The sequence below is a fragment of the Dromaius novaehollandiae genome, chromosome 1 (assembly GCF_036370855.1).
Source record: "Dromaius novaehollandiae isolate bDroNov1 chromosome 1, bDroNov1.hap1, whole genome shotgun sequence".
Taxonomy (NCBI): domain Eukaryota; kingdom Metazoa; phylum Chordata; class Aves; order Casuariiformes; family Dromaiidae; genus Dromaius; species Dromaius novaehollandiae.
Genome location: NC_088098.1, coordinates 166,227,523 through 166,247,373, shown reverse-complemented (window position 1 = coordinate 166,247,373; position 19,851 = coordinate 166,227,523). Strand labels below are relative to the sequence as shown.

General features: G+C 35.6%; 1 long non-coding RNA gene across 2 annotated transcripts in view; it reads left to right on the top strand.

Moving 5' to 3' along the window:
- The window catches only part of LOC135327128 (uncharacterized), a 32,696-nt gene that overhangs the window by 9,572 nt on the left and 3,273 nt on the right, over positions 1–19,851 (top strand). Inside the window, exons 2-3 of one of the 2 annotated variants that reach the window (XR_010387186.1) lie at positions 14,524–15,030; positions 16,602–16,678. This is a non-coding gene — a long non-coding RNA (uncharacterized LOC135327128). Of the gene's footprint in view, positions 1–14,403; positions 15,031–16,601; positions 16,679–19,851 lie in introns of those variants that run through there. The other variant, XR_010387185.1, reaches the window with a different exon arrangement.

The following is a 19,851-nucleotide window of genomic DNA, read 5'->3' as shown; positions in this document are numbered from 1 at the left end:
TTTTTTAAAACTGAATCCAATAAGACTTTGAACATCGCTTCTTAATTTTATCTTCTACTTCTCCTTGCAGTACCAACAGGGAAGACCAGATAGGGCAACTTGCCACATTACTGAAACATCCAACACTTCCGCTGCTTTTGTAATTCTAGGTTGATTTACAAATGCAGACAGTTACCCAAAGAAAGCTACTCCGTTCCGGGAAGCATAGACTGTAAACCACCAGTCAGTATTAGCTACGTGCTAATAGTAGAAAAGTTTATTTTAGATAGTGTACAAAGCCTTTAAAGTTGAAAGCTCAGAGAGGTGAACTGTTTCTTTTCATGTGTATGCTACTGGAAACATTAGTTTTGCTGTCATATTATGAGGATTCTTCAGAGATAATTGCAGAGTTTAAAGCCACATCAATTTAAATTCCTAACAGCAGAAAGGATTGAACAAAATAGGATGATATGCAGAACAAAAGTTACATGTGACATGCTGATATATATATAGGTTTATGATGGTGATAGATTATCCATCTCTGCTTTCTGAGGTTAACTTTTTCTTAAATAGTAGTAGTAGTAACAGTAAAAGAAATAGTAGGAGTGGTGACACTGTTTTTGCTATTGTTATGTTCATTTTAGAAAAAATCTTAGGAATTCATGAATAAAATTCCTCTAAGTATTGTCTCTTTTGATGTTATTTGGATGAGAGACATTATTTTAGGGGAAAAGAGGAGAAGGGAGAAAAGAGAGAGAGAGAATAAATAATGGTTCAATTTCTACCATATTTGCACAAACAATTCATATTAAATCCATATGGCAGTCCATGGAGCACACAATCTAAGCCTTTAAGATACTGTCCCATAAGAATATTCATGTAGACCTCCCAGTACTGTAGAAGATAGGATTGTAGTCTAATGCATAGATGAGTGTAACCTGTTTTTTACTTAAGGGATATTCTGCTGTCTTATATTTTTACAGCAATATTTAGAGATGCCATTTGTTTCCCTATTGCTCTAGAGGTTGTGTGGTGCCATTCACTGCAAAAGTGAGATTCTATCACAGGGATGTAGCAAATTAACTAGCTAAAATAAAGAAAAGTGGGGAAAGGAAAAGGAACATAAATGTTAAGATCTGCCAAATTTTAGATTCCAAAGTGTTCTAAATTAGGAGTGACTCTACTGTTTCACTCTCTAATTAATAGAGACAGATGGAAACCTTTGGGGATAAGATAGCTCAGCTGTAGTTTTGGGGGAGTGTGAGCGCTTTCACTTTTTTCTGGACATGTCTAGCTCACTTTATTGAAGGGGAGAGCCTCTGGTGTAAGAAGTAAAAATAGTCTTCTAATGTAATTACCTAAGTGCAGTGGAAGTAAGGCTGGTGTGATTACCTGAATAAAAAGTTTTCTAAGATCATATTATGAGACAATATGGGCTATTCCAAATGAGTTGTATATGCATTACCTATTCATTTAATGTATACTGGAAATTAGTGACAAAGGTTCTAATCTTGATCCCATTAGGTCTGATGAAATTTTCATTGTTATGAGCAATTTAAATTAGTCTTCTGGAATTACTTGTGACTATAAATATTGCATTAGGATTAGCATTTGGATGCTTTTTTTTTTTTTTTTTTCAGCCTTGGAAATATTTGTCTGTCTGTGGTCAATTAACAGACACACACAAAAATCCTAATCAAAAATCTTCCACCATGTAATAACTCACGTAGGAGAGAAATATTTTGCTAGTACCATTGCTCCCTCTACTGGTGAAATATTATTTTCCATAGGATTAATTTCAAAAGCAGACTATAATTAAAAAAAAAAAAAGAAAAAAAAAAAAAAGGCAACATGGTAGCTACCTGCAAAAGATATGGTCCCAGGGAAAAAAAAAATATTCAGACAAACAAGAATGAAGGTCTTTTAGTATTCTTTGGAGACTGAGTAATGGAGAAAGCTCAGGCAAGATTTACTGATTTATTCAAGGGAGATTGATTCAGAAGACAACAGCATTGATAGGTGCAGTAAGAGAGTCTACTGAAAAATCTCTCAGTAATTTCCTTAAAAAACAGAATTGGAAGCTGTAAATACATAAAGAGTTTTAAAAAGATAATATGTTATTACAAGAAAGAAAAGTAACATGAAGTATTTGGTTATTCCCTGGTGCCCACTAACTGTGTAAAACAACTAAAGCTGGTTAAACAATGTAAATAGTAATGATTATTAAAAACAAATGCTGTCTTTAAAAATAAACGGCATTCAACCATCTGTCAAAAGGACTAAATAACTGTAAAATAGTGTAGTATTGGTAATAAATATAGTAAATGTTTATTCAGTGAAAACTTCAACATTATGAAACATATTTAAACCAAGCAGATCAAGAAGAACTTGTATATTATAGACTAGTAATATTGGACTCACCAAGGACTTTGTATTCTACTGTTGGTTAATGTCACACTATCTTAAGTAAGTACTGGGAAGAAACTGTGGCACAGGGACTCTTCTGCATTCCTAGAACAAGGATGAACATTTCTGAATAGATTTTTCAGCCTGAAGCAGTGATGTAGCTACCTGAAATCTTGAGTAAGGTTTCATTAGGATTTGCAGCCTGGAACCTTCTCCTTGCTTTAGGCAATAATTTTTTCCTTTGTTTTAAAGTACAGCTAGAGGAGTTGGTTGGGCCACCATCCAGCTTTTATATAATACCTTTAGGATAACAGTACTCACTCTGGAGCTGGAAAGTTTGCTTTTGAGAGCACAAATAAATCTCCCTTCTCCATCCCAGGAGAGTGCTCTGAAAAGCAGTATCCCTACTCAAGGGTGGCCCAAGTTACATTCTAGGAGAATATGTGATTTTGCAATTCTGAGTAAAAGTATTTTGGTCATGAGTTTGATATATGCTCATACAGTGCATGAACTAAAAATTAATATGATGCTCTCATTTTTCAGAATCTCTGATATGATGGAGATGATGACACTGATTATAATTACAGTCTCACCATGCTTTTTCCAGAAATTTATCAAAACAAAAGGAAAGCCTTAATTAATAAACAAAGACACTGAACATGTTCTAAAGAAACTTCAAAAATACAAAAGTCAAAGTTCAAATAAGTGAGAGAAAGAAAAAGGAAGGGAAGGGAGGGAAAGAGGGAGGAACAGAGGGAGGAAAGGAAGGAAGGAAGGAAGAGAAGGAGATGTTAAACATTGTTAATATGCACTTAAAAGAAAAAAAGAAATAAGGAAAAAGCTGTGTCGTTCCACTTTTGAATACAGATAATGGTGGTATTTAATCATGTGATCAGAAGACCGTCCTTTCTGAAGTGTCAGTGTCCTGGCAAATTGATTCATTGCTCATGGTGTGCACTGTCAGGATCTATTGTTATCTTTTCTTTTCTTCCTTGTCATTCAGATTAATAACATTAGCAGTGCTATGTGCTCGCAGCTTTCTCCCCTATGTCAGTCACTTAGGACACTGCTCTGCACAGGTAATTTCTCTTCTGTGGATTTCAGTGTAGTACATTCATGATTAGCTGAAATTGGCAGCAAGACCACATTGTATCTCCTTCTGATTACTCACTTTGGTTAAATATTTCTGAAAGTTTGATGGTGCAGTCACTGAATACATGTCCATGATCAATGAAAAAGTTTCACTGATTTCATTTTTATTGCCCTTTTCCCTCCATCCCAAACATGGAAGAATGTAGCCGACAGCTGTTAGGACACTCCCCTCACCCCCCAGAAAATTAAAAATATATATATTTACTTTCATATTTATAATGAAAAAATTTTTATTTCAATTGTAAAATGCAAATAATCAGACATAACTACAGAAAATACAACCAACATATTATAAATTATGAAATCATACTAGAAGTAGAAGCTGGAAAAATGACAACTGGTATTGCTGAAATGAGAATCAGGCCGAAGACACTGGAAGTGGGCTAGTCCTCAAGTTTCTCATACTTAATATTTTAATTAATTATGCAGAAAACAAATCAGAGCTTGCTAACAAAATTTAATGCTGATACAAATCTCTGAGTTACTGCCAATACACGAGAGCACTGGAATACTTACCCGGGAGAATATATGATCCTTTGTGGGGATTAGTCTAAAGCAAAGGTCTAAAGGGAAAAATATAATTGTACAAAGGGCAAGATCTTGAATTTAGGGACTAAAAAGTGGAATTTCTGCTATCAGATAGGAGCTTGGCACCTGCAAACATCACTGGAACAGAGGTCTGCAAGTGTGAGATTATTCACAAAGTAGAAAACTAAAGAAATAACTTCTGATTCCAGGAAACAAGTTGTTTCCATTTGAGATTTAAAAATATTAAAGCCTTTGTATGAAGGACCAGTGAGTATGTATCTGTGATACACTGTGAAATACTGTATTTAGTTCTAGTAGTATATGTTTAAAGATAATTACTAGAAAATAGCTTGAAGTGATGCAGAAAAAATGGTCAGTAATATACTGTAATAATAGCTGAGTAAAAACACTTGTTATTTAAGCCAGTGAAACTAGTCAGCTAAATGCATAAAACCAGTCAAGGTATTTTTAATTAATAGTAGTATCACTTTAAAGGATAACATCAAATATAAAAGTCAATGGATAAAGATGTTTAAGAAAAACATATATTTCTACCTTCTAGAGGTAGGAAGGAAGTAGAAAGAATATTATACTTTATTGGGTCAAAGAACTGGCTGGTTAAGGATGGGAGATAGATCTCTGTTGTTTTATCTTTTCATTTTCTGTGAGATTGGCCCATAGTAAGACAGATCAGAACTAACTTCTGAATAAATTAGAAATAATTAAGGTTTAGGGAATGAAATTGATCTAAATGATATCCCTGGAAGCCTCCAGAAAAGACTGCATAAAAGCAACTACATTTCAACAGAAAATTGACCAGTGAAAGAAATGTGAGGCATGGGACATGCAGATTGGTTGTGTGGAATTAATCATAATTATTCATAAATATTTAAGTGTAATTGCTCTGAACCAGTTGTTCTAGGATGCCTTTGTATTTGTAGTCAATTGGAAAAAAGAGAAAAACAACACTGAAAACTTTACAAGGGCAGGATTCATCTACATATTTTAGATTTCTATCTTAAGGTGAGATTCTAGAAGTGTCTATTTGTCTCCTATGACCAGAAAGATCTTAAGGTGACTAGCTTAGACAAAAAGCCCACACTGTAGAAAATTAATTTTGGACAGTGAATCATCCCATAGCATCCTTGATTAGTTGTGTCAAAAACGCCTCTTTGCCAAGATGACTAAATCCAGTGAGATGAACAGTGACCTTTTAGCTTTGGTCTTAACATAAACAGATTAATAATTATTTTCTTTCTTTTCTCTATCTTTTTTTTTCTTATCTCTGTCCTTTTTTAAAGATTTATCACTGCCCTGTCCATTTTGGGATGCCATAAATAAATATTTGAGTTGCCTTTTGCCACAACTTGAGTTTCAGCAGGTTTCAAGGTAACTGTCTAATTTCAAGGCATATCCATCCCAAAGAGGTATTGCGACTGAACTGTGCTGTTCGGCCATCCCAGGCAGGTGCAGAGCTGCCAACACAAGGCACCAGAGTATCTGAAGCACTGCATTTCTGGAAAATCTGCACAGACAACTTTAGAGATCGTAGGGCAGAGGACAAAGGAGGAAAAGTGCCTTCCAGTAGTTAGCAAGGGCCAGGGAAGATTCTGAGGCGAGTGACAGAAAAGTGGAGAATACCTGAACCACATTTGTCCCCAGAGAATTTTTGATAAATAACCCTGTGATCTAGGTAATCTGTTACATCATTGTGTTAAAGTCATAAACACCTCATTCTGCACAGAGCAACTGCTTGCTACTGCTATCTATATAAAACTATGGTCATGTCACAGCTAAATCAGCTAAAACAAAGCTGCAGGTAGGTCAAGGCAAGTTCAGACAGAATAACCTGACAAGCCTCAGCCCCGAAGCCTTGCGAACTTGGTACAAGGCTTATGGCCCATAACTAGCAATGGCAATACCATATTAGCAGGCTCCACAGTAACAACAGTCAGTGGAGCCAGAAGACCTATTCAGCATGCCAGCAGTAGATGCCAACATTTGGACACCTGGATAGCTTCACAGACCCTGATCTTGAACTTATTGCATAAAAACATATGTGTAGCTCCATCTGAGTTTTCCTTACACGTGTGACATCCAGCTGGGGCAGTAAGCAATGAGATAGAGAGACCAGCCTTGTTGTGAGTTGGCAGCTGGAGGCCAGGAGGGGTACCTGAGGGTGCCTCAGAGGGTTTTGGCTGCCTAATTAGACAATTCAGATAAGCCTTTGTGTCTACAAGCAACAAATATTTAGGTACTCTGTCTGCCAAATATTGCTGTGTACTGCAAGGTACAAATACATTGCAGGGTAGGGCATAATCTTGTTTACAATAAAGTTGGTGAGCAAACTGCAACCCAAATGAGGGCAGAATTATGCCACTGATAGTCACTTCATCAGGAATAACAGGATCTTTAAACTATAAATTTAATGTAAATTAAACGTAACTGAATTAAAATTTAAACTTTGACTATATATTTAGTGTAGACTGCTCTCACTCAAAATCATTATTACAAAACATTAAAAAAGATGAAGATCTGACCAACCAGTTTAAAATTAAAGTGCAATTTGTAATATAACATCAGATTTGCCTTAGAGGAACAACCATAAAATATTTATATTTTTTAACTGGAGTTGTGTGTAAGAATACAAGATGATATATTAGGCTAGCAATATTGGTTATTGATAAACTTTTTCTACTTATTGAAGGGTTATTTAAATTACAGAAGCCCTGAGTAGTAATAAATATGGCAATTTTTGTTAATATCCCCCTTCATCAACTTCTAAACATTTCATATATGCCACGGAGATAAATTCCTCCGTATTTCAAGGCCATACTTTAAGTTAAATTGAAGCAATGAAAGAAAACAGGAGAAGTATGAGCTCCCATCTTTTCAGCAAAATGTATAATTGTGTGTGCATGTGCATGTGTATACATATACATAAACACTGGCTCACAGTTAGCCAAACAACTTTATTAGTACACAACTGATGTTCAAAGACTCCCCTGTTCTGTTACTTAAAGAAGTTGTCTATCAGAATGCTGTAACTCTACACTGATTAATGTTTATAATTCAGTAATGCTTTATGGAGACTATTTCATTGAAAGAACACTAATTTCTAAAGTTTCATTTACTCAGAATGGAGGGTAATGCACCACCATTAATATAGTTGGATTCATGATGCTCAGAGCTGTTGCCAAGCACTGCTGTTCGCAGTACAACATTTATTGAAACAATTAATGCAATGCATCTGCCTAGAAATGAATCTCACCTGGCAAAGTACTGTATCATTAACACTTAGGAAGTTGTTCACTGTTTTCTCACAACCAAGTTGAAATGAATTGAAAACAGTTTTTAAGGCAATATTTCAATTAAACACTTCATACTTAGCTAGGGGTGTGTGTGTGTGTGCGTGCGTGCATCTGTGTCTGTCCGTCCGTCCATGTCCATGTCCATGTTTGAATGTATGTGTGTGAAAAAATGTGTAAAATTAGGCTGAGGTAAACACTGCACCATTAATCTAAGAAGGTCTAGGTATAAGCCAACTGCATATAGAAGTAAATTTGCTCAGTGCTGTTTCTCATTATATTCGGTTCTGTGCTTGGTAAATTTGTTGAAATAATAGAAAAATGAACAACTAGAAGGTCTGTCACTATAAGGTCTAAGCAGAATGATTTTTTCCAGTTACAACTAATCTATTACAGCTCTGCAAATATTTCTGTACTATAAGTTAACATATCATTTACCTAGTTTTTCACAATATATTTGTAAGGAGCTATTAAATAGAATATGGAATGAGAAGTGCCATTCATCTAAAATGATTAAAAGATTTATATAAAAGAAAGGAGTATGAAAAGATATAAATTAATGTAAAAGGATGTAATTGAAAGCAAACAAATAAACTGGCAGTACATTTTTCTTAGGGCAAGAAAACAAAACTCAGGAGTGCCACAAAGTCTCCTAGTAGGTCTGGTGCTGTGTCTTATATTTTCAAGAGACCTAGAAAAGAGGTTGGGCAGATTAATGTCGCCATTTGTAGGTGACAGAATTACATAATTAGTGAAATCCAGGTTTTAAGAGGCCTTAGACAAGTTTTTTGAACAGATGACAGCTAGGGTTTGATCATTCTTTCTCAAAGAAATCATTTGTACCCTTTAGAACCGTTGCATCGATTTTAAAGGACTTCAGAAGAGAAACTTATTCAGACATACATGAAGACTTCCAATCACTTTTAAAAATGGCAAAATTATATTAATGATAGCTGTACATGTTTGAACTAGCTGTGAATTTCCTCTTGAATTTGTTTTTTTCGGAGAAATATTTTCCTTTTTAAAAAATATGAAATTACCTGCAGATAAAATTCATTATTATTCAAAGCTTCTTTTTTTAAAAATTAAAACTCCTTAAAGGAAAAAAATATCTAGGTCAGGCTGCATTTAAAAATAGTCATAATAGAATTTGATAGAGATGTATAATCAAAATATTATAGAATATATTAAAAACCAGTAACAGATAAAGGCAACATAAAACGTACTATTTTGTTGGATCCATTATTACGATCATCTCATTTACAGTGAAACACAGCTGTCAAAAACAGCTGAAGTCAGAAACTCATCAGACTCAGTTATCTGTTCTCTCTTAATGCAGTGATTGCCTGAAACAGCAGAGAAACACCCAGAGAAGCACCACAGGTTCCTCAGCTGCTGCAAAAATGATCAATTAGCATTCCAAGAGCAACACTTCCCTGCAGACAAAAGCCAAGGTGTTGTTTAGCTGCTTAGCATTTTAAAGCATTATTCTGTATGTGCTGAGAGTTTGTGCTCAAGAGCAAGTACCTCTGTCTGACATATGTTTGTATATCTCACTTGAATCTATTACTTCTGTGGTCATGTGCCACAGAGATGGTGCTGATTATGTGAGGTGGATCAGAGACAGAAAACTTTGTGACAGCTGTTTCCTTCTAATCTGTGCTTGATGTGCCAGTAGCTAACTACAGAGCATTGAAGATTCTGGACCCTGTGCTAAAACATTCACTGTGAACATAAACCCGTCTTGAATACATAATTTGATATTCTTATTTCACCAGTTCTCATTCACCAGACTTGTAATAAGCATAACTTTTTAAATTTTTTATTACTAAAAATGAGCTGAATTTTTCAGAAACCTCATAGGAGAAGCTAGCCCGTAGGCTTGTCACTTAAGACTATATTAAAAGGACTCAAGCATTTAGAAGTTAGGCAAGCTCCACTCCATAAAATCAGCCTTCATTCTCTCATAGCCCTACATGCAGACTATCGGCAAAGTTAAGCACTTCAGAGTAACATTACACCAAGTGCTAAACAAAGATCTGCCTAAAGCAAGCCAGCAGGGAAATGCTGAGGATGGAGACAGGTATTTCACTCAGGCCTGCATGTGAAATATACAGACTTGAACTTTTTGTAATGCAGTAACTTGTGCAGGACAGAGCCTCGCTCCGTCAATGTGTGTTCAACCTAGGTGATCAAGTCAACTGAGGGGACTGAATGAAGTTTAGAATCCTCATCAGGTTTAATTATCAATTAATAATTGAGTTACTCAGGATTTCCAAATGAAATGTTACCTTACTTGTGTAGATATAAAAACTTAAGGCTATTAACATTACACAATTCATGGTCTTGGAATTTAGTTAATCCTGGTTTAAGAAACAACAGAGCAGGATTTTTCCAAATAGTTCTTTGGAATTCTGTACTAAATTGTGCCCAAGACTCATGCTAGTCATTTAACTTCTCTGTTGGCTCTATCCCATGGTCACTTCCTATATACTTATCCCACTACATGCATTCAATTTGCCTATTGTTGCATTCCTTTAACAGTACTCCTGATTGCAATGGGGAAACTCACTAAAGAGTGATTTTCAGTTTGAACAAGGGTGGAAAATTTTATCTTGGTCTGATCTATTTGTTTACAATGTTGCACAGAATGAATCAGGGAGAGGGACCTGTAATAGTAAAACATTTCTTTATGTACTTATTTATTCTTGAAATATACCAACTGCATACTGAAGTATTATTTATTGCAAAGGAAATTTGTGAAATATATCAGACACATTGCCCTTTTGTGTTTTCAGCTATTTACTACTCCAGAGGTTACTGGATGCAATGATAAATGTATAATAAATCTAGACTGTCATTAGTCATAGGTTTGCATAAGAATGGTTAATGTAACTACCTAATGCTGATATTAATATAATGTTGCTGAAACTATGTAGTCGTATGCTACTGCCACCTACTGCATCTACTGCATCTACTAAAGCTTGTGTCTATTTGGGGGACTGGCTTCAAATACTTTTTGTGGATAGTAAGATGACAGGTTTCGTTGACTTAGTTGTGACCAGAAGTTACAACCAAAAACATTTTGAAAACCACAGTAGGTTATATTCAGTCTTTCTATTAGTGGTACTTTATTTGAGCACCCCCATGCAGAAGATGGCACAGCCTGAGTGGCCACCTGAGCCACCCTGAGCACCTGGAAGATAGTGACAATACGGGACCTATCACAATGGGATTCACATACTAGACTTTTTCTAGGGGAACATGTGGAGAGTAGGTAAGTGTGTCAGAAGTGGACTGGCACCTTCTGTAGGATTGTTTGGAGAATTAGAAGATCCTTGTGCTATCTTCAGTTTGAGAGAGTTTGAACCCGGTGTTCTTACTTTCCAAAAAGTGTCCTACCAGTTTACAAAATAATCTGTGTTAAAGACATTCCCTAACTCTTCTTTTCTTGGCTAAAGTATGAAATAACAGTAATATTAATGAAGCCCAATAAGGAAAAGATTTATCCTAAGAAGGGGAAATTCTGTGTTCTAGTCCCCCTTCCATGCTATTTTATCCAATGAATCTTCAATGGAAAAAATACATAAAGTCTCTGGAAAAAGCACTGTGAAGTCAGGACTTCACAGAAAAGCATCCATCTTAACAAACACCTTCTCACCTAATCTTTTGTTCAACCTTTTGCTCCTCTTGCCCTCTCTAGACATACTTTTGCATTCTTGGCTGCACAGTGGCCCACATTTGAAATGACTGGTGAAGACCCATCATACATTGTTCAAAATATTCCCACTTGATGTATGTGACAAAATAGAGATATAGGTAAAATCTTCTCAGTCTGAGGGAGTCCTAGTAGTCAATTTTCTAATGTTTTGAGCATCTGTTTTAACTGGAAAACTTTATGCAAAAAGTTATCATTACTCCTTCCTCATCATGAAGTTTGATGCAATCCAAATGACTGATATGTGATCTGAGCATGTCAAACTTGCCAGGCTCATCCTGGCTCTTAAGTGCTTCTCCACCAGTTTCTGAAATTCAGGAGAGCATGGGTACTTTGGTTCTTTTATATCCTCAGATTCATATGTAGGGATCAGTAAACTTAAAAGACATTCTTTTTTCCATATGGTTAACCCCAAATTGAAAAAGAGCTGCAATCCTTCAAGAGGATTTTCTCCTACTTTATTATTGCTCAGGGTGTGGGATACAGGGAAGGAGACAAAGTAAGAAGCAGTGATTATTATAAATGCGTATTGATACAGAATAAGTTTTTAGACAATATGTTCACATTCATGTCTGACAGTTCAAGAGGCTGTCGATGCTGTATTTTTTTATAGAAATGTGCCTGTCTGAAAATAAGTGAGTTAGATTCTTTAATGCAAACTTAAAATCTTAACTCTAAACTTAAAACAGTTTTTGTACTGTTATTGAAATTTTGGCAAAAGTCTTTTAATCAGAAGGGAATGAAGCAGTCAATTCATGCTATACAGTGACGATATCATTAGACACATCCAATAGATAAAAAAAAAAAGAAAGGCACAGCAATATATCATGGAAGTAAAGCACATGTTAAAATCTTGTGCAGTTGCAGCAAGATGAATTAGTATAGTAAAGATGCATTTTTTAAAATGCCATTCTTGGAGTTTTGATGATTATATCAAACAACTTTCTTCAAGTTATAGGAAAGAAGGTGATTTTTCTGTTAAATACTAAGTCAGCTTTATGCAACTCTTATAGTAGCAAAAAATATAGATCAACTCACCAAAGGTTTTGTATTATTGCTAGATCTCTTCCAAATGACTAAACTTGCATAAGTACTTGCTAATTGAAGAAGTTTGTTCAGTGACTGTAGTTCGTGGATCAGTCTAGATCCATACTACACAGAACAAAATAGTTCTTTAATTTAACCTTGCCAGAGAAGGAGGGCACAGAGCTAAGGACAGCAAATGTTCACTGACTTTACTCCAAGAGAATGCATTTAACGTATCTCTCTGGTAGTATAATTATGAAAATTCACTACCAATAATTATTAGAAACAAGTACCCAGAAGTTATGTAACTTTAATGTAAAATTTTGCAATATTTTATCAGCACTGAAGGTGCTCTGTGAAGATAAACTTTGGTCATTCTCACTTATAGCATTCTGTACCTGATTCTAAGTTCTCTCTTATTCCTACAGAGATTTGCATTCATTATAATTGCAGAATGCCTAAAGATTAAATTCTGAATCTCTTCCAGTGACATGTGCATTTGATAGCATTACAAGTTTGAGATTTAATGGTCTTGGGGAGCTCAAATTGTATTAAACTTTTATTAACTAAGGATTTTCTCCGTGTAATTGAATAACGCAAAACACTCAAAGCTTACATGAATTAACAGAGATTAAAACCACACAATAAGTTGCAAAATAAATCTTAAATTTTACAACAAAAGAGTATGACTTGAAGTAAAGTTTCAGTAAAAACTGTGTTGATAATTCATATTTGTCTGATAATACATTTGTTCCATCTCCAGCTCAACTTTTTATTCAGGGACTTTTGTAAGAGATACGAGGCTTAACTCAGACAGCTTTTATTCTTTATGATATAGTTTTGCTGCAAGTCTCTGCGAACCAGCACTTTTTAGTAAGTAATAAGATCCTAAATCATTGTACGTATTGTGTGCACATGTGCTAATTGTATTTGAAGATTTTATTACAATTAAGTTATTACTACTATAAATCCTAACAGGATATTTGGTTACCTCCTATAGTACAAATATAAAAGCTAATTCTATCAGAAAATTAAAGAAACCCTAGTTTTAGGAAGTTTTCAAATGAAAGCAAAAACAAACACTAGCAAAGTTCAAGATAAGACTGGTTAGTATAAGATGTTATTGGGATTTATATTCCAAAACTCACCAGAAAGTAGAATAGTTCTGTATATACCAGAACACACAGGTAATGAGAAGAGCAATGGATGAATTTAACAAAATGATGGAACTATATCTATATATTTATATAAGAAATGCATGTTTATATATAGTGGAAAATTTAATAACAAAAATGAAGAAAGAAAACACTGTTACAGTATGTATTTATGTAACATGTTTATATAACATTATAAATATGTAAAGGAACAATAAATGCACAGAGAGAGGAAGATTGTTATTACTAGTAGAAATATGTGTAGTAATGTGAAAAGTCACACTTGACTCCAGCTGTACTTCAGGAAAAATTCTAAGGCTAGATTTAAGAAAACTATATGAGAAGCTGGAATGAGGAACTTTTTTGACCTGTCCTCCTTGGTAGTCAGTGAAAAGAGAGGTATTCCAGAAGATGAGCCAGCTTGCCTAAGATCAGACTCACTTTTCACAGGTGACTCTCTCTTTTTTCAACAGAAGGAGTTTAGTGTGACTGTAATCCTAGGAAAATCCTTTACCTATGCTCCTAAAATTGAATTTTAAGTACTTCCTACCAACTCATCCATTGTTATAAAAAATATTGAGCATAGACGAATAGTGTTAGACAGCCTTTTTCCTTCAGTGCTCATTTTCTATATCAACATGGCAGATAAGATGGGAAGAACATTAAATAACCAGCCTGATCCCAAAGCAGCGTCCAAAATGGAGTTCACATGTAGTGACTATTGACCAAATACTGCAGCTCTGGAAAAGACTGAAATTATTTGCTGTTATCACTAGCTGTAATATAACATGCCTCTAAAACAAAAGAGATTATATCTTCACCAGTAGTAGAAACATAGCTGTCTGCCATTCAATGCCATGCATTACTTACCAATATCATAGGTGGAAGATACTTGCACACTCTGTGTAGAAGCAAAATAACTATCAGAAGTATTCACTTGTTTTCAGTTTTGCAGACCACTGTTAATGCACAGAGCAAAGCTATATATACTGTGGGGGGATGGTCCCAGCTCCCCCACCCCCCACCCCCACCCCCCAATCTGGTGCCAGTTACAAGCAGTCTGCATTCCTGTGCTTCACTCTCTGAAAGGGAGGATGTCAAGAATTTGAGATAAGGCCTGCTTGGGCATCGGGAGGATGTCAAAGCTGTGAAATAAGGCCTGCTTGGGTGCCAGGACCCTGGGAAACAAAGCCTCCTCTCACTGCTGGAACAGTGTTAATTAGGATGGTCTGGACTATCTCTTCTTCCTCAGGACCTTGGGAGATAACACCTACTCTCACTGCTGGGGCAGTGTTAATCATTGCGGACTGGAATTAACTCCTTCTTACCTGAGCTATGGGATCTCTCCTTGGGACCACCACTGCAAGGGTAAAGCAGTCATTCGCAGTCACTCACACTCCTTTCTTCAGTGCTGAAGAGTGCTCAAGGCAGCTAGCCTGCTGTTGGGGGGGGGTGTTCGGCTGCCCCCCCCAGTCCATGACTGTGGGTGCAATCATCATAACAACGACAGAGGAGAGTTGACCCCTGCAACAGCCAGGAGCTAGGGACTGCGACTGCGCAAAGAGAACTGCAACTGGCCTTGCAACTCCACCTCCACCTTCCCCTAAAGGGTATAAATAGGTTGGCCCCAGAGGCTGTCTTTGGCTCTTCACGGGTGACAGCGGGTCTGCCAACTTGCGGATCCCCTCGGGACGGGGACGCCCTCCTGCAGTTACTTCCTTGGGACTGAGTGTACATTGGCCGCTCAGGCAACGCGTGGGTAAGATCAATTAGAATTGGAAAATAAGTATTCTAGTTGAACTAAGTTTCTGTTGATAAGAATTGTTGCTTTGTATTGTTGTAACTTGTGTAGTAAACTTAAATCTTTTAAATAAGTTGTGGGGTCACGCAGTAAATCTCCTTCCTCCCCTCCTCCCCTCCCTTGCATCACACGAAACCCTCACAGTCCAGGACTGTAAAGATAGTCGGTCGTCCCGCGACATATACAGTTCCCAAACAAGAGGTGTTTCTGTTTTTCTTTATGCTTGGTTTGATGAATCTGTAGCTTTTAACTGTGGAAACATGAAAAAATCTTTAATCTGGAAAAAACAAATCCACACTATTATTCTGTAGCATGTATGAGTAGCAATGTCTAGAATTTGCAAAAGATAGTTTGTTGTTTTGAGATTCCTTGAAAGTATGATAGGGAAGATATATTTAATCTAAAAATGATACTTGATTTGTGCTGCTCTTTGCTTTGTATTTCTTTCTGTGGGTTTTGAACATCTTGTAGAGTGAGCTTTAGAAAACCAATTCAGTTTTTCAGCAAGTTTTAAGGTTTGAAATATGTTTTTATTCTGGAGTGCAAAACAAAACCTTTGAAACTTTTGGAAAATAAAATTGTACTGAAATATTTTATTCTAAATGGAAAAAGGCAGGCTTCAGATTCTTCCATTTTTTCACTTTGTTTTTCCATCCAGTGATCAGGAAGTCCATCCTGAAGCTCAGAAAACTTCACACCAAAAATAACTTCAAAATTAACATATATGTGCTCATTGTTTCAGCTTTGCCAAAACAGAAATGTTTCAAAAGGAAAAAGACTTGACAGAAAAAGCTGTGGACCACTCTAGCCTCTTCATATTACAGTAATTAATTTCAAATTATATGACTATCAAAGATTCATAGGCTTTAAACCTGTACCTTATGGCCCCTTCTGCAAAAATTAATTGACATAAGCCATAAAGTTGTTTAATGATTCATTGATCTGCCATAGAGTTGCTTTCTTTGTGTCTGGTAAATGGGCATCTGAGATGCATGAAACCGCTCCCGAAAATAGGATGACAGTTTGAGAACACTTGGTTTTTTTTCCAGAGATTTCCTGTGCAGTCTTCCTGTTTTTCTATTACAGATAGAGTGGTTGAAATTGCCTCAAGAAAGTGTGACAATCAGTAGACAGCAAGACAGCATGTAGAACTTGTTTTAACCAAAAAAAAAAAAAAAAAAAAAAAAAAAAAAGTGATAGTGCCATAATCAAATAGATATTAATAACAAGTAGTTGAAAAAGCTTGCATATATACACAGATATATATAAAATGGATGATTATTTTTTAGAATGAACTATTCATAGACCTTAGGACAAGAACCTGTATGTGACTTTTCAGTTACTCTACACCAGCTAGAGGCATGACTAAAACATTGGTTATGTTATCAGAAGGCCATATCTTGAAAGCTATTGAATAAAAACAGGAACCTGCTCTTGGGAAACCAAACTACTTGTAGGGGCCCCATGAATATTGAGTCATATAGAGTTGTATAACAACCAATTGCAGCTTATTGTGATTTATTTCCTAGGTGGATTTCACTCTAGGTTGTATGTAAGACTGCAATGAAAACAACTAATTGTACGAGTGCTACTTCAGGAAAATCAGGTATTGACCTCTGGTATATTGTAGTGTTATGTGTAATGTAATGTGATGTAACGTAATGTGCAAGTATATAATTTTGTCATTAAAGGAAATAAATCACTGTTTGAAACTGGTCTAGTATGCTGGTTTTAGGCTTGGTTTTATCTTGGACACATCAGTTGGAATAATCTGTTTACCCATTCCCATCTCGAGGAGTAAGCATACATGCAAGAACAGAAAGAATGCTGAATGGTGTTTACAAAATTACATGCTGACTCCCACAACTTTTCATTTTTGGCAGCTAAGGAACGATTCATATTATGCATTTCATTTATAAATCCTGGTAGTTTTAAAAAAAAACACTTAAAGGTAATTTTAGAAAGTTTTAAGTCTAAATTTACTTCTGAAATTTTAAACCATTTTCATTTCCCAATAATCTAATAGCAAGGACCCCATCCTCCTTGTACCTTAGCTCCTGGCACACTAATGGCTGAATGATAAATATATACTGTTGATATTAAAAAAAGATATCTGATGCTTCTGACAACTGCTTGTAAGACTATTTTTATGTTAGATTATTTACAAAATATTTATTGTATTTAAGCCAGATCAAAACAAAGTTATTATGTATGTCAATTAATAAACTTGAAAATTAAATTCAAGTATCTTGATTTAAGAAACACTGCCCACAGTAAAATGTGACCTGATAAGAATCTAGTGTTGAAGTAAGCTTTCATTGCAAATAAGTCACAGAAGAAGGATTTATTGTTATGGAATCAAGACAGTCAGAAACAAAACAAATTGGAGACAGCTGAGCTGATCGGAGAGAGAGATTTTAGAGAAAGAATAAGAATTGGAGTTTCTTGTTTCTGGTGATGTTCATACATTTTTTCCAATCACAGTTTAAATGCAAAATTTATAAGCAAACATGAAATGGAGCTGTAACCCTAAGGCTGTCTTCCCTCCCAGTGTAACGTCCTTCATCCTTCAGCCAGTAGGATCTTGCCTTCACTTCTCCTTAGTGACTCAGCTTTACTAAGAAAATAAAATGTTTCAGCTTCAAAATCCCCTATAGATAGCAATTATTTAAAATGGAGATTTGAACTTCTTTAGAAAGAGCAGGGTATATAATCCAGGTTTCCCATTCTCAGTGTGAATGTTCAAGTGATTACAAATCAGGTGGACCCTACCAGCTGCCTTCTTCAGAAAAATGCCACATGAGCGTTTGGTGTTTCTCCTTGTGAAAGCTTTGAATGTTACATGCATGGAGGCCTAATTCAGAGGGCCATACTTCATGAAGGACAGAAGTTTGAAATGTTTCTACTTAGCACTGCTTTTGCACGACTGCAAGCAGCTGGCTTCACATACATTCCTCATATGAGTCTATGAAGTCTTTATACAGCCATTTTCTTTACAGCAAAAAAGTTGGACATGCCAGCCTGAGGGGGAAGGCTCTATGAATAACTCTTCTGAGACATCATTCTCATAAATATAAAGGTAGCTCATAAAGCAATGCTAGGAATACTGAAACAATTTTCTGGGGCTAGATGTTTAACACAAAGCAGACAGCTTGGGAGAAATTCATCTGACCTAGTTTTAGATGAATTCAAAGTAGTGTAACTCATCTGAACAAATTTAGATTTTAGTCTAAGTTATGTTGCATTGATTATTTCAATATGTACCTAGAGAGCCTGAGCAGCTTGGTCTGAAACCTCTTCTATCACAACTAGCTTGTTCTTGGACTCTCAAAGCTTTGAGTCACAGGTTAGCTGCAGTCTATATTGCTGGATTTCATTGCATATATTTCCTTGCTGTCTATTCATTGTCACAAATGCTTCCTCCTTAAAAGTTCTCAATAAGTAGTGTCATGTTGAGGGGATGAAACTAACTTACAAAGATTTGAGGCATTTGATTATTTTCGTAATTTACACCTGCGCTACATTAACTCCTCATTCTCTGGTTTTCAGAGGTTTGAGCATAGTTGAATGTGACATTCATGACGAACCAAAAGTGTGACTGAGCAAACTAAGATGAGCTAATATCAGGAGTATAAAGACATAAAGTGTTTGAGATGTTTTTTGTTAAAGCATGGTTCTATATTAAAAAATAAATCAATAAATCCCTAAGGTTAGATCCCTTTACTATAAGCTGCATACAGAAAGTTGAGGAGGGAAAAGAAGTTAGCAGACAAATATATTAATTTCATGCCACCAATGTGTAAAACCAGCATACAAATACACTCACTAGTCATTGGCCATCCCTTTGTCTACCTCTGTTGGAGCGGTGTAATAACGCATGCTTTCTAATCTATATATTTCTATGGAATACATACAGTGTTTTTGCAAATTTGAACAAACTGATAAAACTTGTGCATATAGCACTGTGGTAACCTACCTGATTGTACAATAATTCATACAGTGTCATATGCATTTTATACCTTTTTACAGACAAATGCTAGAATTTGTGTGTATGTATGTAGACATGCAAGAGAAATCATATTTGAACCATAGGCAAATATTCTGATATTAGAAATCCTTATTCAATTGAGAAAGGAGATTGTTTATGAGAGGCATTTCAAGTCAAATGAAGATATTTAGAAGACCTTGTGAGCTGCAGTTGTCCAAAATCTCTGCAAAATTACTGTAAGGCTAACTGTAGGGCACATTGGAAATGTAGGGCACATTGGAAATGTAGCCCATCATACAAATAAGTCTTCTGAATATTCCAGAAACAAGACTGACCCTGAGGGGTTAGGTTTATCACTCACAGATTTCTCTGAAAGCACTTCATGAAATTCAAAAAGGTTAATAAGAATAATAACTGAACTGTCAGATTTGTATCCAGTGGCATAGTTTGATGCATTCTCTTTCAATCATTCATTTCAATCATTCATCGCAATTCTGATTTGTGTGCATATGTCTTTTATATGCATTTGTGTGCTTAGTGTATTAACACATTGTATTCAGCAATAACACAAACTGATAAATTTTCTAAAAAAAGAGAACAGATCCAAGTTTATATTTGGAAATGACCAACTGAATGGAAGAAAAAGAAAATTTACTGCACTACTTAAGTGTTCCTCTGCTTTTCTCTTTCTGTTTTTATAAATTGCCTTTGTGAGCTCTTTCAGCAGTGCAAACTGCTGGTGAGTTGTTCTTCATATTACCTAACCTAGAAATTAAAGCACTTTATAACAC